This window comes from Martes martes, assembly GCF_963455335.1.
Source record: "Martes martes genome assembly, chromosome: 8".
Taxonomy (NCBI): Eukaryota; Metazoa; Chordata; class Mammalia; order Carnivora; family Mustelidae; genus Martes; species Martes martes.
Window position 1 is genome coordinate 124,324,910 of NC_137895.1, and position 27,197 is coordinate 124,352,106.

At 38.7% G+C, this 27,197-nt stretch overlaps 1 protein-coding gene across 1 annotated transcript in view; it reads left to right on the top strand.

Moving 5' to 3' along the window:
* Positions 1-27,197, top strand: part of MLLT10 (MLLT10 histone lysine methyltransferase DOT1L cofactor) — a 249,801-nt gene that overhangs the window by 30,800 nt on the left and 191,804 nt on the right. The window lies entirely within an intron of this gene.

Genomic DNA, 27,197 nt, shown 5'->3' on the forward strand with positions numbered 1-27,197 from the left:
TTATATGTTAATAAAAAAGAATAAAAGGATTGTATTTTACGCTTACACTTTTTTTTTTTTTTTTTTTTAAATAATCTCTCCCCAGGGATGCCTGGGTGGCTTAGTGAGTTAAACCGCTGCCTTCGGCTCAGGTCATGATCCCAGAGTCCTGGGATCGAGTCCTGCATCGGGCTCCTTGTTCAGTGGGGAGCCTGCTTCTCTCTCCGTCTCTGCCTGCCTCTCTGCCTGCTTGTGTGCTCTGTCTTTCTCTCTTCCTCTCTGACAAATAAATAAATAAATAAAATCTTAAAAAAAAAAAAATCTCTCCCCAACATGGGGTATGAACTCACAACCCCAAGTTGCATGCTCTATTGACTTAGCCAGTCAGGCACCCCTGATACTTTTAATTTATGCATGGAGTATGGCTGGCTCCAGTGTCCCTATCCCCAGCAGTAAGAAAAGTCTGGGGGCTCCTGGCTAGCTCGGTTGGTAGAGTATTGCAATTCTTGATCTCAGGATTGTGAGCTTGAGCCCCACATTGGCACAGAGTTTACTTAAAAGAAAAACTACTTCTGCATTTATGCAGTAGGACCAGAAAGTTACGGTGTTAAGGGGCACCTGGCTGGCTTGATTGAAAGAGCAAGCAACTCTTGATTTTGGGGTCATGAGTTCGAGCCCCACATTGGGTGTAGAGATTACTTAAACAAACAGACTAAAAAAAGAAAAAGTGATGGTATTGTTCCAAAGCCAACTAGAGATTACAGTTGCCCTAACAAGGTGTAAAACTCTTCTTTCTCCATTTTGTATTGTCCCTATCTCTCTCTCTCTTTTTTTTTTTTTAAGATTTTATTTATTTATTTAACAGGGAGAGATCACAAGTAGTCAGAGAGGCAGGCAGAGAGAGAGGAAGGGAAGTAGGCTCCCCGCTGAGCAGAGAGCCCGATGCGTGGCTCGATCCCAGGACCCTGAGATCATGACCGGAGCAGAAGGCAGAGGCTTTAACCCACTGAGCCACCCAGGCGCCCCAAGTCCCTATCTCTCTTATTAGTTACTATCTCTACTCTGTCCTTTACATAGCTATGGGCAGACAAATAACTCCAAAAGGTGACTTCTTATGTGTTATTTTCAGTTGCCATCAGTGTTTTTCTGTTCTCTGAGTCCCAAAGTACAAAGTATTGTTCTCTGTCTTAAGAAAATTTGCTCTGATTTTTGTATACTAAGTGCAGGCATGCTTATTTTTGGATTATTGGGGAAAGGAAGATAAGTAGAGAAAATCCATAATTTCACCCAGAGACATCCAGGCAGTATAGTAGTAAGGTTAAAATCACGGGCTTGGGATGAGATGGACTAGATCTTTGGGCAAGTTTATCTTCTAAGCCTCAGTTTCCTCCTCTGTAGAATAGCATGAAGCTCTCTTTATGTGCCAGGTACTGTCAGGTGCTTTATATGAAAGATTGTATTATTTTACTCTCTCAACAGGACAATGAAATAAGTACTGTTTATATGTCATGTCTTTAAATGATGAAGCAGCTTGGTTGGGGCCTAGAGAGGTTTAGTAATTCGTTCATTGAATACACCAGGTTTTGAACCTTGGTCACTCCAGAAGTGATGGTTTTAAGTGTTATGTTACACTACAGATTCTAGTTCAAGCCAGTGACCAGAAGTGTTAATGTGTATGTATATGTGATTATTTTAATCTCAGTGTTATTTTAGAACAGAAGAAAATTGAGATAGCATCAGTGTGGTGAGATTAGGAAACACAGATGACCCTTGAGCAATGGGTTTGAGTTGTCTGGGTCTACTTATACTTGGACTTTTAAATTTTTTAGTTTTATTTTTTACTTTTTTTTTTTTAAGATTTTATTGATTTATTTGACAGAGAGATAGTGAGCACAAGTAGAAAGAGCAGCAGGCAGAGGGAGAGGGAGAAGCAGCCTATCCGTGGGGCAGGGAGCCTGATGTGGGACTTGATCCCAGGATCCTGGGATCATGACCTGAGCTGAAGGCAGATGCTTAATGACTGAGCCACCCAGGAGCCCTACTTGGGACTTTTAAAATAAATGTAGTACAGTATTGTAAATTATTTTATTTTCTTTCTTTCTCCCTTTCTCTTCTCTTTCTTTTCTTTTTTTCTCTCCCCTTCCTTCCTTCCTCCATTCCTCCCTTTCCCCTCCCTCCTCTCTCTCGTTCTCTCTCTCTCTCGTAGGCTCCATGTCCAGCATGGAGCCAAATGTGGGACTTGAACTTACGACCCTGAGATTAAAAACTAAGCTGAGGTCAAAGTTCAGATGCTTAACTAAGTCACCTAAGCAACCCTTCTTATACTTTCTTTTCTTTTTTTTTTAAATTAAGGTTTTATTTATTTATTTGACAGAGAGATCACAAGTAGGCAGAGAGGCAGGCGGGGGGGTGGGAAGCAGGCTCCCTGCTGAGCAGAGAGCCCGATGCGGGGCTCGATCTCAGGACCCTGAGATCACGACCTGAGTCGAAGGTAGAGGCCTAACCCACTGAGCCACCCAGGCGCCCCCTTATGCTTCTCTTAATATTTCTTTTTTCTAACTTTATTGTAACAATACAGTATTTAATATATACAAGATATATTTTGACTATTATACTAAGGTTTCCAGTCAGCAGTAGGCTATTGCTAGTTACGTTCTCAGGGATTCACAGGTTTGCGTGCGTATTTTTGACTGTTAGCAGAGTTGGCACCCATAACCTCCATGTTGTTCAAGGGTCAGCTGTGTATTATTAGTTGTAAGGCCAATTTCCTTCATGGTTGGATTTTTCTCTGATTTTTTCCCTGAGGTTTCTGCCATTGTGTGTGTGTATTTTAATCTCTTGTTCCTTCTTTATTCCCTTTGTCATTAAAGTTAGGAAGGAGAAATTTAGATGAGCTGTATCTCTGTTTGCAAAAGATTTGTTTTACTTAAACATTTCAGAAGTTCATTTGTTCATTCGTTCGTTCGTTCCTTTCTTTCTTTCTTTTTTTTTTTTTTTAAAGAAAAGGGTATGGTATGGGGAGGGACAGGGGAGAGAAAGACTCTTAAGGAGGCTTCATGCCCAGTAGGGACCATGATCTCACAATCCTGAGATCATGACCTGAACTGAAGTCGAAAGTCAGATGCTGAAGAGACTGAGCCACCCAGCTGCGCCCAGTTTTTTTTTATCTTCACTTTTTTGGCAACATATTATTGATTTTATGGATGTTTGACTGCTTTTGGTAACTGATTTTTTTTTAGGAAGTGTTGAGTTTTCTCTCTGAAACATACTCCATCCTCTGGTCATCTTTGATATATGGATAACATACTCTGTTGAGGTCTGTTTGTCATTTCTTTTGTCATTTGAAGGCATATATTATAGACTTAAGAGGATTAAGATTTCACTCTTACCTAAACAAACACTTTTCATTTCTTTGGACCAACCTTATGCATTTTATTTGTTTAAAGATTTTATTTATTATATTTGAGAGAGAGAGTGCATGAGTGGGAGGGAGGGACAGAGGGAGATGGAGAGAATCTCAAGCAGACTCCCCGCTGAGTTTGGAGTCCAGTGTGGGGCTTGATCTCACGATCCTGAGATCCCGACCTGAGCCAAAACCAAGAGTCGGATGCTTAACTCACTGAGCCACCCAGGCATCCCAACCTTATCCATTTTAATTTCCGTGTGTGTGCGTGTGTTTGTGTGTGCGTGTGTGTGTATGTAGGATTTTTACTTATTTTTAATTGGAAGACATATGATTCAAAGAAAAGGGAGTGTAGCCAGTAGATGAGCAATTAAAACGAAATAATAAAATGAATATCCATGTACTCATCAACCAAGCTTAATAAGAGCACTGCCAATACCTTTGACCTATGTGTGCCTCCCACTGATCACATTTTCTCCTTCCTCCAAAGGAAACACTTTCCTGAGTTTTGTATTAGTTGTCCTAGAGGCAGATGCCCCGTTAAGCAGGGAGCCTGACACGGGACTCAATCCAGGGACTCCAAGATCATGACCTGAGCTGTTGGCAGACGCTTAACTGACTGAGCCACCCAGGCACCCATCTTTCTTTTTTTCTTTTATTTCTTTTTTAAAATTTTAAAATTTTATTTATTTATTATTTATTAAATTTTATTTATCCTATTTATTTATTTATTTGAGAGAGCATGAGTGTTGGGGAGACACAGAGGGAGAAGCAGACTCCCTGCTGAGCAAGGAGCCCGATGTGGGGCTTGATCCCAGAATCCCGAGATCATGACCCGAGCCAAAGGCAGACACTTAACCAACTGAGCCACCCAGGTGCCCCTCTTCAGCTTTGTTTCTCCACAACATATTATTAGTTGTGACAGTTTTGAATTTCATGTAAATGGAATAATGATTTTTTTTTTAAATTTACAGTGTGTTTTTGAGATTTATCTATTTGGTGCATGTAGCTATAGTTGATTCATTTTCATTGTATCATATTTCAGGATGTGAATTACATATTATCCATGCTGTTGACAGACATACAGATTTTTGTCAGGGTTTTGCATTATGAACAACTGTTGTGAATATTTTTGTACATGTTCAGGAATTTCTCTAGCTCACTACTCTTCAAATTGCTGTGTGTGTGCTCCAAAAAGGGTTATAAAATCATATTAGTAGGGAGCAACCAACATCAAAAAATGAAATAGAACAGAAGAAAATTCACAGTTCATTTTCAGCATGCTGTAATGTATACAGGGTTGCAATATAAAACATATTTCTTAAGGTGGTTCATGGTTGGAAAAGTTTTAGAAACCCTGCTCCAGGTATATACTTAGCAGTGGAGGTATGAGGTTATCAGGCAGGTCAGTTCATTTTCAGAAGGGGTTGTTTCACTTTACTTTCCCACCATTGAATGGTTTATTTTTTCTACCACTGCTTAACTGATGCTTAGTATGTCAGTCTTTTTAACTAGTCATTTTGCTAGTTGTATGGTAGTGTCTCATTGTGGTTTTTAATTTGCCATTTTCTGATTACTAATGATGGTAAGTCCCTTTTTGTATAATTATAGGCTGTGTGGATTTTCTCACTTGCGACTTGCTTATGGCTTCTCTATGTTAGTGGTTCATTTATTTTATTCTTAAAAACTTGATTTTTTGTAAATATGGAACTAATGCTCCTCTTGGCTTGTTTGGGGATTGAACCTGCGATGTTGGTGATGTTGTTAGTGCCACATTCTGACCAAATGAGCTAACCAGTCACCTGGCTGGCCCTTTAATTTATTTTATTCTTTGAAGGAAAAGTTCTTAATTTCAGTGTAGTAAAAAATTATCAGTTTTTTCTTTCTTTTGTGGTTAGTGCTTTTTGTGACCTGGTAAATCTTTTCCTAAGTTGAGGTCCTGAAATTATTTTCCTACATAATCTTCTGAAGGAATGTTTTCTCCCTCCTCTTTATGTTTAGTCTATAACCAACTCATTTGACTTTGATTTTGTATATAGGAAAATTTTGGGAAATACATATATCTTAACTTTTTCTTTTTCAGATTTATTTATTTATTTGAGAGAGAGCGTGAAAGTGCAGGGTCGAGGGGCAGAGGGAAAGAAAAGTCTTAGGCAGACTTCTTTTTCAGAGCTTGGAGCCTGATATGGGGTTCGATATCATGACCCTGAGCCATGATATGGCTGAGCCAAAACCAAGAGTTGGATGCTTAACTGACTATGCCACCCAGGTGCCCCCATGTATGTTAACTTTATACACTTTATGCATTTTATATATATTACATGTATAATATAATGTATTAAGTAGGAACGTCTAGTTTTTTCCCTAAGATTGATTCATTTATTTGAAAGAGAGAGAGTAAAGACGGGTTTGAGCCCCCCCCAAGATTGATTTATTTGAGAGAGGGAGAGAGAGCGCAAGCATGCATGTGAGCTGGGATGGGGCAGAGGGCTAGGGAGAGAGAATCTCAAGCAGATTCCCTGCTGAGGGCTGAGCTGGACTCAGGGCTCTGTCCCATCCTGAGATCATGTCTTGAACCAACAGAAGAGTCAGATACTAAAAAACTGAGCCACCCGGGCACCCCAGGAACATCCAATTTTGACAGTATTCTTCCCTCTTCCACTGTACAGTAGTACTGTTTCATTAAATCAGCAGTTTATATATGTGTAGATTTGTTTCTGGACTTTGTTGTTTTCTTTTGATTTTTTTCTTACCTTTGTGCCAGCACCACAATTTAAAAATTACTCTAGCTTTAGAAGTCTGTACATGAGATATCAGATAAAATTAGTCCTTCCCTCTTATCATCTCATCTGCCTTTTTTTTGTAGTTTGCCTTTTGCCTTTTGAATTTGATTACCATTTAGAATCCTATTGTTTCGCAACAAATCCTTTTAGTGTTTTAATTGGTTTTGCATTTATTTTGTTAATCACTTTGAGACATCTTACATTTTTGAGTCTTTTACTCTGTCAATATCATCATCTACAGTTATTACATAAAATTTACCATTTTATCCATTTTTGAGTATATAACTCATTGGTGTTAAGTATATTCACAGTGTTGTGTAGCCACCAGTATCTCTTTTCAGAATTTTTTCATCATTCCTAATAGAAATTCTGTACTCATTAAAAAGTAACTCTTTTCCACCCTCTCTCTAGGTCCTGGTAACTTTTATTTTCTATCTTTTTGAACTTGTTTACTATAGATACCTCATATAAGTGGGGTCATATAATATTTTCCTTTGTATCCAGCTTATTTCACTTAGCTTAATGTTTTAATGTTTTTCCATGTTGTAGTTGTGTCAGAATTTACTTTCTTTTTATGACTGTATAATGTTCCATTGTGTGTGTGTGTGTGTGTGTGTATGTGTGTGTATGCACACCATACTTTGTGCATTTATCTGTTGATGGACATTTGGGGTTGTTTTTACCTTTCGACTATTGTGAATAATGCTGCTATGAACATTGGTGTGCAAGTACCTTTTTGAGTCCCTCTTTTTTTTTTCTTTTTTGGTTATATATTGGGAGTGAAGTTGTTGGATCATATTATAATTCTGTGTTCAACTTTTTGCGGAAATACCAAGATACTTTCACAGTGGCTGCATTATTTTATATTCCTATCAGCAGTGTGTGAGAGTCCCAGTTTGCCCACTTCCTCTCTTTTATTTTGTTTTTTTTTATTTTTTTTATTTTGTTTTTTTTATTTTGTTTCTTTTCTTTTTGAAATTATAGCTATAGCTAATGGTGTGAAGTGGTATCTCCTTGTAGTTTTGATTAGATCTCCCTGTAGTGATGTTGAGCATCTTCAAAATGTGTTTTTGGCTGTTTGTAAATCTTTGGAGAAATGTGTATTTAATTTTTTGCCCTTTTTGTAAAAGGGGTATTTATCCCTTTGTAAAAAATTATTGAATTCTTTAGTTCTGAACAGCTCTGGATCTAGACCTTTATCAGATACATGATTTGCAAATATTTTTTTCTTATTCTGTGGGGGGTTTTTCACTGTCATGGTAGTGTCCATTGATGCACTAAAGTTTTATTTTGGACAAATTTCAATTTACCTATTTTTGTTTTTTGTTGCCCGTGCTTTTGGTGTCATATTGAAGAAGTCATTGCCAAATTCAGTGACGCAAAGATTTCCCCCTGTGCTTGCTTTTAAGTGTTTAAGTTTTAGTTCTTATGTTTAGGTCTTCAGTCCATTTCAAATTAATTTTTATGTATGATATAGGGTAAGGGTCCTATTTCAGTGTTTTGCATACAGATACTAAGTTTTCCAGCAACATTTTTTTTAAAGATTTTATTTATTTGACAAAGAGAGACACAGATCACAAGCAGGGAAAGCTGTAAAAGGAGAGTGAGAAGCAGGCTCCCACCAAGCAGGGAGCCCGAGGCTCAATCCCAGGACCCCAGGATCATGACCTGAGCCAAAGGCAGACACTTAACCAACTGAGCCATTCAAGTACCCCCAGCAGCATTTGTTGAAAAGAATGGTTTTGGCTCTCTTGTTGAAAATCATTTGACTGGAGCACCTGGGTGACTTAGTTGGTTAAGCATCTGCCCTTGGTTAAGCATCTGCCCTCGGCTCAGGTCATGGTCCCAGAGTCCTGGGATCGATTCCCAGATCAAACTCCCTGCTCTGCAGGGAGTTTGCTTCTCCCTCTTCCTCTGCAGATCCTCTGCTTGCGTTCTCCTGCTCTCTCTCTGTGTCAAATAAATAAATAAAATCTTTAAAAAAATTTAAAACAATAAAAAGAAAAAATCATTTGACTTTGTATGCGAGGATTTATTTCTGGGCTCTCTGTTCTTTTTCTTTTGCTATATACATCTCTTGTTTATGCTAGTACCACACTGTTTCGATTACTGTAGCTTCATAGTAAGTTTTGAAATGAAGTGTGAGTTCCCCAACTTTGTTCTTTTTCAGTGTTGTTTGGCTATTCATGGTCCCTTGAAATTACAAATGAATTTTAGGAATGCATTTTTCTATTTCTACATAAAACATTGGAATTTTTAAAAAAGATGTTATTTATTGTCAGAGAGCGCATGTGAGTGTGCACAGGCAGGGGGAGTGGCAGGCAGAGGGAGAAGCAGGCTCCCTGCTGAGCAAGGACCCTGGGATTGTAACCTAAGCCGAAGGCAGATGCTTAACTAATGAGCCACCCAGGCATCCCAAAACATTGGAATTTTGATAGGGATGGCCTTGAATCTGTAGATTGCTCTGTATAATGATATCTCAACAACATTGTCTTTCAATCCATGAACATAGGATATGTTTATGTTTGCATAGTCTTTATTTTTAGCCACATTTTGTACTTTTCAGTGTACAAATTCTTTGCCTCTTTGGATAAGTTTATTCGTAAAAAAATTTTTTTGGACACTATTACAAGTGTAAATGTTTATTTTTTAGTAGGGTCCACACCCTGTGGGGAGCCCAATGTAGGGCTTGAACTCATGACCCTGAGATCAAGACTTGAGCTGAGATCAGGAGTCAGGTGCTTAACCAACTGAGTCACCCAGGCACCGTGATAAATGCAATTATTTTTTTCAAGTTTTTATTTAAGTAATCTCTGTACCCAATGTAAGGCTCAAATTTATGACCCCAAGATCAAGAGTCAGGTGCTCTTTGGGGGCGCCTGGATGGCTCAGTTTGTTAAGTGTCTGCTTTTGGCTCAGGTCATGATCTTAGGGTCCTAGGATTGAGCTGCATGTTGGGCTCCCTGCTCAGTAGGGAGTCTGCTTCTCCCTCAACCTCTCCCCCTACTTGTGCACTCTCTCTCTCTCAAATAAATAAATAAAATCTGTATTTATTATTATTATTTTAAAGATTTTATTTATTTGACAGAGATCACAAGTAGGCAGAGAGGCAGGCAGAGAGAGAAGGGGAAGCAGGCTCCCCATTGAGCAGAGAGCCTGATGCAGGGCTCGATCCCAGGACCCTGGGATCATGACCTGAGCCGAAGGCAGAGGCTTTAACCCACTGAGCCACCCAGGCGCCCCCAGGTGCCACTTTTTAAAATTTAAAAAATTTTTAAAATTTTTTATTAACATATAGTGTATTATTAGCCCCAGGGGTACAGGTCTATGAATCACCAGGTTTACACACTTCACAGCACTCATCATAGCACATACCTTCCCCAGTGTCCATAATCAACCATCCTCTCCCTACCCCCTCCACCCAGCAACCCTCAGTTTGTTTTGTGAGATTAAGAGTCTCTTATGGTTTGTCTCCCTCCCAATCCCATCTTGTTTCATTTTTTTCCTTCCCTACCCTCCAAAGCCCCACTTTGCCTCTCAACTTCCTCGTATCAGGGAGATCATATGATAACTGTCTTTCTTTGATTAACTTATTTCGCTCAGCATAATACCCTTTAGTTTCATCCACGTTGTCGCAAGTGGCAAGACTTCATTTCTTTTGGTGGCTGCATAGTATTCCATTGTATATATATACCACATCTTCTTTATCCATTCATCTGTTGATGGACATCTAGGCTCTTTCCATAGTTTGGCTATTGTGGACATCGCTGCTATAAACATTGGGATGCACGTGCCCCTTCGGATCACTACATTTGTATCTTTAGGGTAAATACCCAGTAGTGCAATTGCTGGGTCATAGGGTAGCTCTATTTTCAACTTTTTGAGGAACATCCATGCTGTTTTCCATAGTGGTTGCACCAGCTTGCATTCCCACCAACAGTGTAAGAGGGTTCCCCTTTCTCCGGATCCTTGCCAGCATCTGTCATTTCCTGACTTGTTCAGATGCCACTTTTTAAAAAAAAGTTTTATAATTTTATGCTTTACTTTTAAATCTGTGATTCATTTTGAGTTAATTTTATTTTTAAATATTTTATTTATTTGACAGAGATCACAAGTAGGCAGAGAGGCAGCCAGAGAGAGAGGGGGAAGCAGGCTCCCTGCTGAGTAGAGAGCCCGATGCAGGGCTTGATCCCAGGACCCTGGGATCATGACCTGAGCTGAAGGCAGAGTCCTTAACTCACTGAGCCACTTAGGTGCCCCTATTTTTTATTTTTTAAGTACACTTTGTGCCCAGTGTGAGGCTTGAACTCATGACCCTGAGATTAAGAGTCATATGCTCTTCCCACTGAGCCCGTCAGGTGCCCTCTTGAGTTAATTTTTATATAAGGTGTGAGGCTTTTTTTTCCCCTTTGTCTCTTTGCCTAAGTATTTCCAAATATTCCAGTGGCAACCATTTGTTGAAAAATCCATCTTCCATTGAATCACTCTTGCACATTTGTCCAAAATCAGGTGGGAATCTTTGTTTGAGTATATTTCTGGTTTTTTTGTTCTGTTACATTGATCTTTATGTCTGTCTATCTGGCAGTACCAACTGTCTTAATTACTGTGTGAGATGCTTCTTGAATCATAAGGATGATTCTACTTTATTATTTCATGAAATTGTTTTGGCTTTCTAGTTTCTTTGTGTTTTTGGTTTTTAAATATATATTTTATTATTTTTTTTAAGGATTTTATTTATTTATTTGACAGATAGAGATCACAAGTAGGCAGAGAGGCAGATAGAGAGGGGGGGGAAGCAGGCTCCCCGCTGAGCAGAGCCTGATGCGGGGCTCGATCCCAGGACCTTGAGACCATGACCTGAGCCGAAGGCAGAGGCTTAACCCACTGAGCCACTCAGGTGCCCCTTAAACATATATTTTAGAATAACTTGTCTGTACATAGCCAAAACCTTTGTTAGGATTTTGATAGGAGTACCATTAAACCCAAATATCAATTTGTGGAGAATTGACATGTTTACTATGTTGAGTCTTCTCATCCATGAACATAGTATGTTTGTTTAGATCGTTGATTTCTTTTGGTACTTTTATATGTAGTTTTCAGCCTATAAGTCTTATATATATTTTGTGGATTTATACCTAAGTATCTAATTTTTTGGAAGTAAATGAAAATAGTATTGTATGTTTAATTTTGGTATTTGTGTTATTTATTGGTAGTGTATTAGAGTAACAGTTGATTTTTTTTTTTTAAGATTTTTATTTATTTATTTGACAGAGATCATAAGCAGGCAGAGAGGCAGGCAGAGAGGGAGGAGGAAGCAGGCTCCCTGCTGAGCAGAGAGCCTGATGCGGGGCTCGATTCCAGGACCCTGAGATCATGACCTGAGCCGAAGGCAGAGGCTTTAACCCTCTGAGCCACCCAGGCATCCCAGCAGTTGATTTTTTTTATTTATCTTGGATCCTGTAATCTTGGTGTATTCACTCATGAATTCTAGGAGTTTTTTATAGATTCCTTGAGATTTTCTAGGTAGGTAATTGTGTCATATGCAGATAGGGTTATTTTTATTTCTTCCTTTTCAATTTGTATGCCTGTATTGCTTGCCTAATTGTTGCAGCTAGAAATTTCAGCACGGTGTAGATTTAAGATCTTTAGGGAAAGCATTCACTCTTTGATGAAAACCACTAAGTAGGATGTTAACTGTAGGTTTTTTTGTAGATGTCTGTATGAAGTTTACCTGTATTCTATTCCTGTTTTCCTTAGTTAGTTAGTTTATTTATTTATTTATTTAAAAAAGTCATGAATGGGTGCTGAGTTTTGTTAGGTGCTTTTCCTGTCATTAATAGATGTACTTTTTTCCTTTAGCCTGTTAATATGGTAGATTACATTCTTTGATTCTGAATTGACTTAAGTGAAGTAAGCTCCACTTGATATGGCACATAACTCTTTTTTAAAATATTACAGGATTGCATTTATGTTTTGTTAAGTAATTTTGTGTCTACTTATGAGAGCTGTTGTCTGTAGTTTTCTTTTTTCATATTCTGATTTTGATAGTGGGAGTAATAACTAGCTTCATAGAATGAGTTGGGACAAATGCTTCTATTTTTTTGTTTTCTGGAAGAGATTGTATAGAATTGGGATTCTTTAGATAGTGGGTTGGAACTATCTGGATTTTCATATTTCCTTTTTGGTTGTTTTTAAAGTAGAAATTAAAATTTAGAAATAGTTACAGGGCTGGGGTACTTGGCTCTCTCATTTGGAAGAGCATACAACTCTTGATCTCAGTCATGAATTCAAACCCCCCGTTGGGTGTGGAGATTACTAAAAAAAAAAAAAGTAACTTTAAGGAAAAAAATAAGTTACAGGGCTATTCATATTACCAGTTTCTAATTGGTGAGTTGGAGTAGCTTGTGTTTTTCAAGGAAGAGATTCATCTCATCTAAGCTAAGAGTTATGTGTGTGAAGTTGTTTGTCGTATTCCCTTCTTATTATTTTGGTGTCTGTGGGATCAGTACTGATATCCCCTCTTTAATTTCTGATGGTGGTGATTTGTCTTCTCTCCTTTTCTTTGTCAGTGTTGCTAGAGGTTTATCAATTTTATTGATCTTTTCAAAGAAGCATCTCCTTGTTTTGTTGACTTTATTTTTTTCTATTTTAAATTTCACTGATTTCTGCTCTTCTATTTATTTTTACCTGCTTTCTGCTTGCTTTGGGTTTATTTTGTTCTTTTTTTTCTGAGGTGGAGACCTCCATTATTGATTTGGGACTCTTCCACTTTACTGTGCATTGTTACAGATTTCCGTCATATCATTGGTTTAGCTATGTTACATAAATTTTACTATGTTGGGGCACCTGAGTGGCTCAGTGGGTTAAGCCTCTGCCTTTGGCTCAGATCATGATCTCAGGGTCTTGGGATCAAGCCCCGCATCGGGCTCTCTGCTCGGCAGGGAGCCTGCTTCCCCCCAACCATCCCCCCCCCACCCCGCCTCTCTGCCTACTTGTGATCTCTCTCTGTCAAATAAATAAATAAAATCTTAAAAAATTTTTTTATTATGCTGTATTTTTATTTTCATTCAGTTCATTATATTTTTTTCATTTTCCTTGCAGCTTCCTCTTTCATTATTGTGTCGCTTTCTTTGGCCTCTGTGGTTTCTGTTGAGAAATTTGCTCTCAAATTATTTTCTTCTATAAGTAAAATGTTTTTCTCTTGCTGCTTTCAAGATTTCTTTCTTGTCTTTAGATTTCAGAAGTGTAATTTAGGATGTGTTTAGGGGTAGATGCCTTTGTAATTAACCCTTTTGACATTTGCTTAGCTTCTTGATTTTGTTGTTTCATGACTCACCAAAATGGAATTTTTTCAGTCATGATTTAGTTCAGTACTTTTTCAGTCTCACTTTATTTCTCCTCTTCTTTCCGAGACACTCATGACATAAATGTTAAGATTATTTATTAGAGTCCCAAAGATCTTTGAGGCTCTGTTCTTTTTTTTTTAGATTTTATTTATTTATTTGACAGATTACAAGTAGGCAGAGAGGCAGGCGGAGAGAGGGGGGGAAGCAGGCTCCCTGCTGAGCGCATAGCCCATGTGGGGCTCCATCGATGAGGAGCCCTGAGACCATGACCTGAGCTGAAGGCAGAGGCTTTAACCCACTGAGTCCTTTTCTTTTTCTTTTTTCGCTCTCTCTCTTTTTCTTACATTGAGTGATTTTCATTGTTTTATCTTCTAGTTCATGGATTCTTTTATTCTCTTTCCTTGATGCTGCTTTTGAGGTTATGCATTGAGCTCTTTTATTTTGCATAGTGTACTTTTCAGTTCTAAAAATTTCCATGTGGTTCTTTATATTTTCATTTTTGCTGAGGCTTTCTAGATTTCATTTCTGTGTTTGTAATTGCTCATGGCATCTTTTTTTTTAGAAAATTTTATTTATTTATTTGACAGAGAGAGAGAGAGAGAGGGAGGGAGAGGGAGAGACAGCTAGAGAGGGAACACAAGCTGGGGGAGTGGGAGAGGGAGAAGCAGGCTCCCTGCCAGGCAGCCTGATTGTGGGGCCTGGGATCATGACCCAAGCCAAAGGCAGATGCTTAATGACGGAGCTATCCAGGCTCCGTTCATGGAATCATTTTTTAAAAAGTATTTCATTTTTAAGTAATCTGTATACCCAAAGTGGGGCTTGAATTTATAACCCTGAGATGAAGAATCATGTATTCTTTTTTTTTAATTTTTTTTTTAAATTTTTAAATTTTTTAATAAACATATAATATATTTTTATCCCCAGGGGTACAGGTCTGTGAATCGCCAGGTTTACACATTTCACGGCACTCATCATAGCACACACCCTCCCCAATGCCCATATCCCCACCACCCTCTCCTGTCCCCCACCCCCCCAGCAACCCTCAGTCTGTTTTTTGAGATTGAGTTTTTTATGGTTTGTCTCCCTCCCAATCCCATCTTCTTTCATTTTTCCTTTTCCTACCCCCCAGACCCCCCACATTGCATCTCCACTTCCTCATTTTAGGGAGATCATATGATAGTTGTCTTTCTCCGATTGACTTATTTCGCCAAGCATAATACCCTCTAGTTCCATCCACGTCGTCGCAAATGGTGAAGAGTCGTGTATTCTACTGACTATGCCAGCCAGGTGCCCTTTATTGAGTCATATTTATTTATTTATTTATTTAAGATTTTAAAATTTATTTGTTTGACAGAGAGAGAGTGGAAACACAAGCAGGGGGAGTGGGAGAGGGAGAAGCAGGCGCCCTGCCGAGCAGGCAGCCTGATGCGGGGCTCAATCCCAGGACCCTGGGACCATGACCTGAGCCGAAGGCAGACGCCCAACGACTGAGCCACCCAGGTGTCCTTGAGTCATTTTTTAAAAAAATTATTTTTTATTTTATTTTTTAGAAGATTTTATTTATTTATTTGACTGAGAGAGAACAATCAGGGAGAGCAGCAGGCAGAGGGAGAAGCAGAGAGTCCCTGCTGAGCAGGGAGGCCGACTTGGGGCTTGATCCCAGGACTTGGCATCATGACCTGAGCCAAAGGCAGATGCTTAACGGACTGAGCCACCCAATCACCCCTGTTGAGTCATTTTTATTATAGCTGCTTTAAAATCTTCATTAGATAGTTACTAACATTTGTCAGATATTAAAATTACAAATATCTCAGTGTTGGCACCTGTTGATTGTCTTTTTCATTCAGTGAGATATTCTGGTTCTTGTTATGACACATGATTTTTTTTTTCTTCAAAGATTTTATTATTTATTTGGCAGACAGAGATCACAAGTAGGCAGAGAGGCAGGCAGAGAGAGAGAGAGGAGGAAGCAGGCTCCCTGCCGAGCAGAGAGCCTGATGCGGCGCTTGATCCCAGGACCCTGAGATCCTGACCTGAGCTGAAGGCAGAGGCTTTAACCCACTGAGCTACCCAGGCGCCCCGACACATGATTTTTGATTGAAACCTGAAATTTTTGTGTTATGCTATGGGACTTTGCATTTTACATGAACCTGTTTTAACTGGCTTTTTCTGACACTTGCGGGACAGGGGGAGTTGTGGGTGTTGTACCTTTTGCCAGGTGTGGGATAAAGTTCATGTTCCCTTGGGCCTTTGTTGACATTTGAGGGAAGCTGCTTGTTAATGCTGAACAGAGTTGTGAATTATGGTTCTATACCTGATCTCCACAGTAGATGTGGCCTCACTTAACCACTCTGTGTTGGTGAAACCCCTAGCTCCTTGGCTGTACCTTCAGAAGTCCAGGCTTCCCTTGTTGTCTCTGTGGGGGGTGGGGAGCATGCTCTTTATTAACAAGTGAAGCTGAAAATTCTGGTTCCCTAGTTGACCTGCTCTTACATTACCCCAGTGGTAGTCTTGGGATGACTCATAGTCTCACAAGAGTGAATTCCCCACCTGAACATTGCAGGAGTGGGTGGGATCAGTTTTTTTTGTGATGTTAAGCTGGGTAGAGTATCTACTGTCTAAAAGTTTTCCTTCATAGCTAATTATGATTCCTTCCTAGTTGTTTATCTAGACAGACAAACAGGAAGCCTTTTTTTTGAGCTTTTTTGGTGGAGGATCTATGCTTGGTGCTGCTAGGTTGCTGAATTCTTAATATCTCCAGAGTGGGATATATTAGGCAAAAAGAAAACCTGGGTAGCCTCACTGCCATGTTATTCCTTGGGTCCCATGGTTTCTAGCAAATTTGCCTTCTTAACATGTTTCAGAATATATTTGTTTTGTTTATAATGTCCACAGTTTTTGTTTGTATTTTATAAGAGGGAAAAGTACATCTCCATCATTCAGTAAATGGAGGAAGTCTAGTCTTTGATTTCAGTGAGTTTGCTTTATTGTTTTTTATTTATATTTCATTATTTCTGCTCTGATCTTTATTTCCTGTTTTGTTTTTTTGTTTTTGTCCTTCTAATCTCTTCAGGTACAAGGTGAAGTCATTGATTTGAGTTTTCTTTTCTAACATAGGCATTTAGTGCTATAAATTTCCCCCTCAATTATTGCTTTAACTGCCTTCCACAAATTTTGGTAAGTTTTATTTTCATTTTAATTCATTTAAAAATAGTTTTCTATTTTCTCTTTTGATTTCTTCTTTGACTCATTGATCAGAGAAAACTTTTTGTATTACCTGAAACCTTTAAAATTTATTAAGAGTTGTTTCATGGCCTGGATGTAGATCTGTCTTGGTGAATCTTCCTTATGTCCTTGAACATAATATATATTTTACTAGTTTGTGTAGAGTGTTCTGTAAATGTCACTAATGTCAATTTTTTGATGATGTTCTTCTGGTTGATAAATATCGTTCAAGGTTATTATATATATTTTTTAAGATTTTATTTATTTAAGGGTGCCTGAGTGGCTCAGTCATTAAGTGTCTGCCTTTGGCTCAGGTCATGATCCCAGGGTCCTGGGATGGAGCACTGCATTGGGCTCTCTGCTCAGCAGGGAGTCTGCTTCTTCTCCCACTCTCCCTGCTTTGTGTTCCCTCTCTCTCATGGTCTCTCTCTGTCAAATAAATAAAATCTTAAAAAAAAAAAGATTTATTTGAGAGAGAGACAGAGCACAAGCAGGGGGAGGGGCAGAGAGAGGGAGAAGCAGACCCCTTGTTGATCAGGGAGCTCATTGTGGGGCTCAGTCCCAGAACTCCAGGATCATGACCTGAACCAAAGGCAGATGCTTAACCAGCTGAGCCACCCTATGTGCCCATGTTTAGTATATACTTACTGATTTTCTGTTTACTGGTTCTGTGAATTGACAGAAGTTTATTGAACTTTCCAAATAAAGTTTTGGGTTTTCCCATTTCTTTTTGTAGTTCTGTTACTATTGCTTCATGTGTTTTGAAGGTGTTATTAGGTGAATAATGTTGAGGATTTATGTATTTTCTTAATGAGTTAAACCCTTTATGTTTGTAAAGTGAGCCTCTTTTTTCCTGATAATATTGATTTTTACTTCCAAATTTTTATTGGAGTATCATTAACATACGGTGTTATGCAAGTTTTAGGTGTACAGTAGATTTCAACAATTCTATACATTTCTGAGTGCTCATCAAGATAAGTGTACCTTTGGGGGTACTCGGTGGCTCAGTCAGTTAAGCATCTGCCTTCAGCTATAAGGAATCCTGAGTCGGGTTCCATGCTCAGTGGGGGATCTGCTTTTCTCTCTCCCTACCTTGTTCTCTGTCTTTTTCTCTCTGTCTCTTCTTCTCAAATAAATAAAATCTTAAAAAAGAAGATAAGTGTACTACTTCTTTTTTTTAAAAGATTTTTATGTATTTATTTGAGAGAGCACGAGAGAGCAGTCAGGGAGAGAGACAGAGGGAGGGAAAGAAGTGGACTGGAGCCCAATGTGGGGCTCAATCCCAGTACTCTGGGATGTGACCTGAGCCTAAGGTGGAGGCTTAACTGATTGAGTCACCTAGGCGCCCTGATAAGTGTACTTTTAATCCCCTTTACTATTAATCTCCTTAATCTTTTTACCCATCCCTCCACCCCTCTGGCAACTGCCAGTTTTCTATGGGTCTGTTTTATGGATCTGTTTCTGCTTTGTTTGTTCTTTCTTTTGTTTTATTATTTAGATTCTGCATGAAAGCAAAATCATAGTATTTGTGTTTCCTAGTCTAACTTATTTTAGTTAGCATTATACTCTGTAAGTTCTTTCATGTTGTTGCAAATGAAAAGAGTTCATTTTTTTTTATGGCTTAGTAATACTTCATTACACACACACACACACACACACCCTTTATCCATTCATCTATCTGTGGACACGTGGGTTACTTACATATCTTGGGTATGGTAAATAATGCTGCTGTAAACATAGAGGTGCATATATCTTTTTTTTTTTCACGTATCTTTTCGAATTAGTGTTTTTATTTTATTTGGGTAAATACCCAGAAGTGGAATAACCTAACTGTATGATACTTTTTTTTTTTTTTTTTTTTAAAGATTTTATTTATTTATTTGACAGAGAGAGATCACAAGTAGGCAGAGAGGCAGGCAGAGAGAGAGAGAGGGAAGCAGGATCCCTGCTGAGCAGAGAGCCCGATGCGGGACTCGATCCCAGGACCCTGAGATCATGACCTGAGCCGAAGGCAGCGGCTTAACCCACTGAGCCACCCAGGCGCCCCAACTGTATGATACTTTTTGAGACCTTCATACTGTTTTCCATAGTGGCTGCATCAGTTTGCTTTCCCAACAACAGTGTATGAGGTGTATGAGGTTTTATTTCCCTCCTCATCTTCACCAATTCTTGTTTCTTGTGTTTTTGATTTTAGCCATTCTGACAGGTGTGAGGTGATAGCTCTCTCCTTGTGGTTTTGATTTGCATTTGGTGATGGTGAATGGTGAATGGTGAATGTGATGGTGAATGATATTCAATATATTTTCATGTGTTTGTCAGACGTCTGTATGTCTCCTTTGGAGAAATGTCCATTCAGGGCTTCTTCCCACTTCTAATCAGTTGTTTTTGGTGTTGAGTTGTATAAGTTCTTGATATATTTTAGATGTTAACCCCTTATCAGATATATCATTTGCAAATATTTTTCCCATTCAGTAGGTTGCCTTTTTGTTTAGTTGAGGTTATCCTTAGCTGTGCAAAAGCATTTTATTTTGGTGTCCCAACGTTTATTTTTGTTTTTATTTAGATTTGCTTTTTTTTTTTTTTTTTTTTTTTTGCCTGAGGAGACATCTAAAACAATGTTTCTATGGCTGATGTCAAAGATATTAACTGCCAGTGTTTTCTTTGAAGAATTTTCTGGTTTCAGGTCTTGTGTTTAGGTCTTTAACCCATTTTGAGTTTATTTTTGTGTGTAACTAAGAAAGAGGTCAGTGTGGTTCTTTTGCAGGTAGCTGTCCAGTTTTCCCCGCACCATTTGTCTTTCCCCATTGTATATTCTTACTTCTTTTGTTGTAGATTGATTGACCATAAAAGCTTGGGTTATTTTTGAGCTCTCTTTTCTGTTCACTGATCTGTGTGTCTGTTTTTGTACCAGTACCATACTGTTTTGATTATTATAGCATTGTATATCTTGCAGTCTGGGATTGTGATAGATACCTTTAGCTTTGTTTTTTTTTTTTTTAAACATTTTTTTTTTTTTTAAGATTTTTTATTTATTTATTTGACAGACAGATCACTAACAGGCAGAGAGGCAGGCAGAGAGAGAGAGAGAAGTGGAAGCAGGCTCCCTGCTGAGCAGAGAGCCCGACGCGGGGCTCGATCCCAGGACCCTGGGATCATGAGCTGAAGGCAGAGGCTTTAACCCACTGAGCCACCCAGGCGCCCCTGGTTTTTTTTTTCTCTCAAGATTGCTTTGGCCATTTGGAGTCTTTTGTGGTTCCATACAGATTTTAGTTTTATTGTAGTTATGTGAAAAATGTTGGTATTGTTAGGAAGTATAGCTTGCTGTGGATAGTGTGGATATTTTAACAATATTGGTTCTTCCGTTCTTTGAGCATGGAATATCTTTCCATTTTTTTATGTTTTCAATTTCTTTAATCAGTGTTTTATAGTTTTTAAAGTACACTTCTTTCACCTCCTTCATTAATTTTATTCCTATGTACTTTATTTTTGGTGTAATTGTAAATGGGATTATTTTTTAAAATTTCTCTTTCTGCTTCTTTATTACTAATGTATAGAAATGCAACTATTGTTCTAGATAGTAATTTTTAATCTTCTGATTTACCAAATTTATCAGTTCTTACAGTTTTATGGTGGAGTCTCTAGAAAGTTTTCTTAGTGACACTTCTACTCCTTCCTTACCAATTTGGATGCTTTTTATTTCTTTTTTAAAAATTTTATTTATTTGAGAGAGTGAATGAGCGAGAGAGAGAGAGAGAGAGAGAGAGAGCAAGCTTGTGTGCGAGCTGGTTGAGGAGCAGAGGGACAGGGAGAAGGCAGAGTTCCCTCACTCAGCTTGATCGCAGGGCTCTGGGATCATGACCTGAACAGAAGGCAGATGCTTAACCAACTGAACCACCTAAGTGCCCTGAGGGGCTTTCTCTTTTTCTCTTTTCTTTCTTTCTTTCTCCCTTTCTTTCTTCTTCTTCTTCTTTAAAGATTTTATTGATTGATTTGAGAGAGAGACACACAGCGAGAGAGGGAACACAAGCAGGGGGACTGGGAGAGGGAGAAGCAGGCTTCCTGCAGAGCAGTGAGTCTGATGTGGGGCTCTGTCCCAGGACACTGGGATCATGACCTGAGCCGAAGCCAGATGCTTAAGGACTGAGCCACCCAGGTGCCCTCTTCTTCTTCTTCTTCTTCTTCTTCTTCTTTTTTTTTTTTTTAAAGATTCTGTTTGTCAGAGAGAGAAAGCGAGCGAGAGCGCCGGAGTGCACAAGCAGGGGGGAGCAGCAGGCAGAGGGAGAAACAGGCTCCCTGCTGAGCAAGGAGCCAGTTGTGGGACTGATCCCAGGATGCTGGGATCAGGACCTGAGCCAAGGGCAGCCACTTCATTGAGTGAGCCACCCAAGCACCCTTTATTTCTTTTTCTTGTCTGATTACTTGCAGCCAGGAGTTCTGATACTATATTGAATAAAAGTGGTTACAGGAAGCATACTTGTCTTAGTCTGTGATCTTACAGGAAAAGCTCTCAGTATTTCACCTTTGGCTATGATGTCAGCTATGGGTTTGCCATATATGGTCTTCATAACGCTGAAATATGTTCCCCAAACAACTACTTTGTTGAGGGATTTTATCATGAGTGGATATTGTACTTTGTCCAGTGCTTTCTCTGCATCTGTTGAGATAGTCATGTTTTTATCCTTTTTCCTGTTAATATGATATATCATGTTGATTTATTAGCAAATACTGAACTATACTAGCATCCCAGGAGTAAATCCCACTTGGTCATGGTGAATGCTTCTTTTTAATGTATTGTTGGATTCAGTTTACTAATATTTTGTTGAGGGTTTTTGCTTTTATATTCATTAGAGATAGTGGCTTGCCTTTCTCTTGCAGTGTCTTTATCTGGTTTTGGTATCAGTAATGCTGGCCTCATAGAATAAATTTGGAAATGTTCCTTCCTCTTAATTTGTTTTGGTATTTTTGTAATATTTTGAGAAGAATATGTATGAAACTCTTAAATACATGGTGGAGGGATGCTTGGGTGGTTCAGTCGGTTAAGCATTTGCCTTCGGCTCAGGTCGTGATCCCAGTGTCCTTGGATCAAGTCCTGCATCGGGCTCTTTGCTCAGCCGAAGCTTGCTTCTCCCTCTCTTTGTGACTTCCGCGGCTTGAGCTCTCTCTGACTATAAATAAAATCTTTAAAAAAATACAAATAAAATTCACCTGCATTAAATCCTTTATCTTTCTGAAATGATTTTTTTTTTATTTTTTTTTGAGAGAGAGAGAAAAAGCATGAGCAGGGAGAGAGGCCAGGGGAGAAACAGAAACAGACTCCCCACTGAGCAGGGAGCCCGATGTGGGGCTCAATTCCTGGACCGTGGGATCATGACCTGAACTGAAGGCAAAAACTTAACCGACTGGGCTACCCAGGCACCCTGATGCTCATTTTTCTTGATAATACTGATTTTTATTTTTATTTTATTTTTATTTTTTATAAAGATTTTATTTACTTATTTGACAGATACAAATCACAAGTAGGCAGAGAGGCAGGCAGAGAGAGAGGGGGAAGCAGGCTCCCTGCTGAGCAGAGAGCCTGATATGGGACTCAATTCCAGGACCCTGGAATCAATGGCCCGAGCCGAAGGCAGAGGCTTTAACCCACTGAGCCACCCAGGCGCCCCGATAATACTGATTTTTAAATCTACTTTCTGTGATATTAATATAACCACTTTAACTTTCTTTTCATTCTCTGTGATGTAATTTTCTCTGGCTATTTTATTAAAGAATTTTTTTATCTCTGATTTTTGGCAATTTAATCATATGTTTTAGTTTACATTTCTTTCTTTGGGTATAGTTGACACAGTTTACATTTTTTAATGTTTCATTGCTCGATGTTTATTTAAAGGGTACTTTGTTCTATATGTTTATGATATCATGAAATGTGGCCAATTGTTAACATTTTTTCCGATTTCCAATTTTTTTTCCCTCTATTATCTGTTCTTCAGTGGCTCCAAATACAAATATATTTGGCTTTTGAAGTTACCTTAAAGCTGATTTATACTCTATTATTTTTTTTTTTAAGTAAACTGTATGCTCATGACCCTGAGATCAAAAGTCACATGCTATATTGACTGAATCAGCCAAGTGCCCCATTCTCTTTTCATTTTTTAAAGTAGTTTTTCTGTGTGTTTTATTTTGGTTAGTAGCTATTAACTCGAGTTCTTATGCTGTAAATCTCATGGTATGTTTTTCGTCTTTGACCTTGTAGTTTTCATTTCTAGAAGTTTAAAGTTTTAAAAATTTTTATTCATATTTCTACTTAACAGTATTTAGTGTTTTTTCCAGATTTTTGAATGTATGGAATGTATTCACTGTAATTGTTTTATAGGATTTGTGTTCTGATTCTATTACCTGTCATTTCAAGATTGGTTTGACTGACTGGTTTTTGTTTCGTTGTTGGGTGTAATTTGTTCCTTCTATGTATGTCTTTTAAGTTTGTATTGATTTTTAGTCATTGTGAATTTTATCTTGTTATGTCTCTATTTTAGTATGCCTAAAAATACTTTTATACTTTGTTCTGTGACATGGTTAAGTTATTAGAAAAGTTTGTCCCTTTTATGATTTGTTTGGATAGATCAGTGCTCTGTTTAGTGTAGGGTTAACTTTTATCTCTTTCTGAGGCATAATCCTTCTTAGTACTCTGATGCAGTATTAATTTTTAGGTGGTTTTTTTTTTTAATGCTGGCTTTTGGGAATAAGCTTTATTTGCATCCTTGTGTGAGTTCTGATGCTGTTATTTCTGAATCTGGTGGTTCTCTCCCTGGCCTTCAATAGTTCTCTCACATGCAAGTGCTGATTTCTCACTCAACGTTTTCTAGGATACGCCTCTGCAGATCTCTTCATTTTTCTCTCTCTCCAGCTCTACTCAGTGCTGGTCTCCCTTGTGACCTGTAGCCAACTTGGCTTCCTTGGACTCCCAGCTCTGTTTCTTCAATCTGGGGAGACCACATGCTCTGCCTGGGTTCCTTCTCCCTGTTCCATGGCTTGGAAACTCTCAAGGCAGTAAGCTGGGCAAATGTTTGGCCTCTGTTGTTTCTTGTTTCCCAAATTATTGTCTTTCATTACTTGTCCAAAACTTGTGGGCTGTTGTTTCATACATTTTGTTAGGTTTTTGTTATTTCATGCAGAAGGCAGAATCTGGCCCCTTTTACTTAACCTTAAGTAGAAGTGGTATTATTGTGCCTTTGTTATACATTTTCATCCTGACTAGTAATGTTGAGCACATTTTAATTTGCTTATTGACCATTTACTTATTTTTTTAAAGATTTTATTTATTTGTCAGAGAGACAGCACAAGCAGGCCGAGTGGCAGACAGGCAGAAGAGAAGCAGGCTCCTGCCGAGCAAGAGCCTGATGTGGGACTCAATCCAGGACCCTGGAATCATGACCCAAGCTCAATGCAGCTGCTTAACCAACTGAGCCACCTGGGCGTCCCCCATTCATGTCTTTTCTTTTGGGAAGAGTCTGCTCAGACCTTTAGCCCTTTTCCTTTCTTTGCTCCTTTTTCTCTTTCTTTATTCCTTGTCTTTTTTGTTTTTAATTGCAGAAGGTCCTTTTATGTCCTGGATACTAGTCCTTTGTTAGATAAATGCTTTGTAAATAGTTTCTCTAAGACTGTGGGTTTTTTTTTTTTTTAACGATTTTATTTATTTATTTGACAGACAGAGATCACAAGTAGGCAGAGAAGCAGGCAGAGAGAGAGGAGGAAGCGGGCTCCCTGCTGAGCAGAGAGCCTGATGCGGGGCTCGATCCTAGGACTCTGGGATCATGACCTGAGCCTGAGGCAGAGGCTTTAACCCACTGAGCCACCCAGGCACCCCAAGGCTGTGGTTTTTAAACTTATTTTCTTAATTGTGCTTTTTTTTTTTTTTTTAAAGATTTTATTTGTTTGACAGAGAGAGATTATAAGTAGGCACAGAGGCAGGCAGAGAGAGGAGGAAGCAGGCTTCCCAGCGAGCAGAGAGCCCGATGCGGGGCCAGATCCCAGGACCCCGGGATCATGACCTGAGCCGAAGGCAGAGGCTTTAACCCACTGAGCCATCCAGGCGCCCCTTAACTGTGCTTTTAATGAGCAGAGATATGTAAGTCTGATGAAGTCTAATTTTGTCAGTTTTTTCTTTTGTCTTTATTGTGTACTGTGTTTGTGCTAAGACACTTTTGCCTAACCCTGAAATCCTGAAGGTAGTTTCCTTTGTTTTTGCTGATTTATATTTAGGTCTCTAATGCATCTCAAATTAACTTTTGTAGATGTTTTTGTTTTTGTATCTGGATATCCAGTTGTTCCTGCACCATTTGTTGAAAAGAGTCTCCATTCCTCACTGACTTGTTTTGGTGAAACAGCACTTGGCTGCATAAGTGGGCTCTATTTCAGGAATGTTCATTCTGTTCCATTGATCTGTTTGCCTATCCTTATATCATTACAATACTATTTTGATTATTTGTTTTTTGTAGTAACACCTGAAGTCCAATTTGCAAGTCCAGTAACCTTTTTCATCCTTTTCAAGATTGCTCTGTATACTTGAAGTTTTTAGCATTTACATATAAATTTCAGTATTAGCTTTTACAGAGGCGCTTGGGTGACTCGGTTAAGCATCTGCCTTCAGCTCGGGTCATGATCTCGAGGTCCTGGGATCAAGCTCCATACCTGGCTTTCTGCTTAGTGGGGAGTCGGCTTTTCCTTCTCCCTTTGGCCTTGTACACACTCTCGCTCTCTCAAATAAATAAATAAAAAAATTAAAAAAAAAATACTGGCTTTTCCATCACTTCAAAAAGGTTGATGGAATTATGATAACCATTACTTTTAATCTGTTGATTGGTTTGAGGAGAATTGACATGTTAACAGTATTGAGTCTTCCTTTTCATTAACATTGTATTATCCCCATTTCTTTAGGTCATCTTTGTTTTCTCAGCAATATTTTCTAGTTTTCAGGCTTTGGTCTTATGTGTCTTTTGTTTAAAAAATGTTTTCTTGATTTTTCCTGTTATTTGATGCTACTGTAAGTGGTATTTTAAGAATTCAGTTTCCTGGGACGCCTGGGTGGCTCAGTTCGTGAAGCGGCTGCCTTGGGCTCAGGTCGTGATCCCAGGCTCCTGGGATTGAGTCCCACATCCCACTCCTGGCTCAGCAGAGAGCTTGCTTCTCCCTCCCACTCTCCCTGCTGCTCTCCCTGATTGTACTCTCCCTCTCTTTTAAATGAATAAATCTTAAAAAAAGGAAAGAATTCAGTTTCCTAATTATTTGTTCTTAGCATAGGGAAATAGAATTGAGTTATGTATATTGACTTTGTCTCATCACAACCTTACGTAACTCATTAATTCTATGAGTATTCTTGGTAGGTATATCAGATATTTGTAGGAGATGATCATGCTATAATTTTTACCTCTTTCCACTTTGCATTCTTTTTATTTTCTTCCCTTATTACATGTACCTAAGTCTTGTTTCCATTCTTTAGGGAAGGCATTTAGCTTCATACCATTAGTTATGATGTCTGTCATCTGTAGGCTTTTTATTAATGACCTTTATCAGGCTGTTTAAAAATGTAGGTTTTATTATTATTTAAGTATGGCAGCAAGGCGGACAGATCAGGAGAGGACTCCCATTAAAAATTATAAAGTTGTGGGGCGCCTAGGTGGCTCAGTGAGTTAAAGCCTCTACCTTCAGCTCGGGTGGTGATCCCAGGGTACTGGGATCCAGTCCCCCATTGGGCTCTGCTCAGTGGGGAATTTGCTTCCCCTTCTCTCTCTCTCTCTGCCTGCCTCTCTGCCTACTTGTGATCTCTGTCAAATAAAGTCTTTAAAAAAAATTATAAATTTGTAAATTATGAGAATGAAGGCAAGCAAGATCCTTCCTTTTGGTTTACATGGAAAGGAATAGTCAAGGAATGATGATCAGGTTTAGGATTGAATAATTTCAAGGGTCTGGGGCTTAGTTTGAATAATTTCAAGGGTCTGGGGTTTAGGGGCTGTTCGTAGTTGTCTGGTACTTACCCTTGGGGGTGATTAGGGTAGGGGAATATTGTGGCCAGGGTACAAAATAGAGATGGTTGGGGCTATGGGCTCTGGATTGGTTGGTTTGCATATGAAAGCTACCTGGAGCATTGTTAGCTATCTTCAGGAATTAGATAGTCCTGAGAAGGGCAGTCCCTCTAGGGTCACGTCACCAAGGCCCAAAGTATCAAAAGTATGGAATGAAAAGATATGATTAATAAACAGGTTGTGTAAAATCTTTTCCTGGTTTTCTGACAGTTTATAGCATGAATGGATATTGAGTTTTGTCTAATTTTTTTTCCATATCTATCAAGATGATTATATATTTCTATATAATTAATAGTGAATTTAATTGTTTTATTTTCAAATGTTATATCAATCTTGTATTCTTTTTTCTTTTCCGCTTAAGATCTTATTTATTTATTTATTTGAC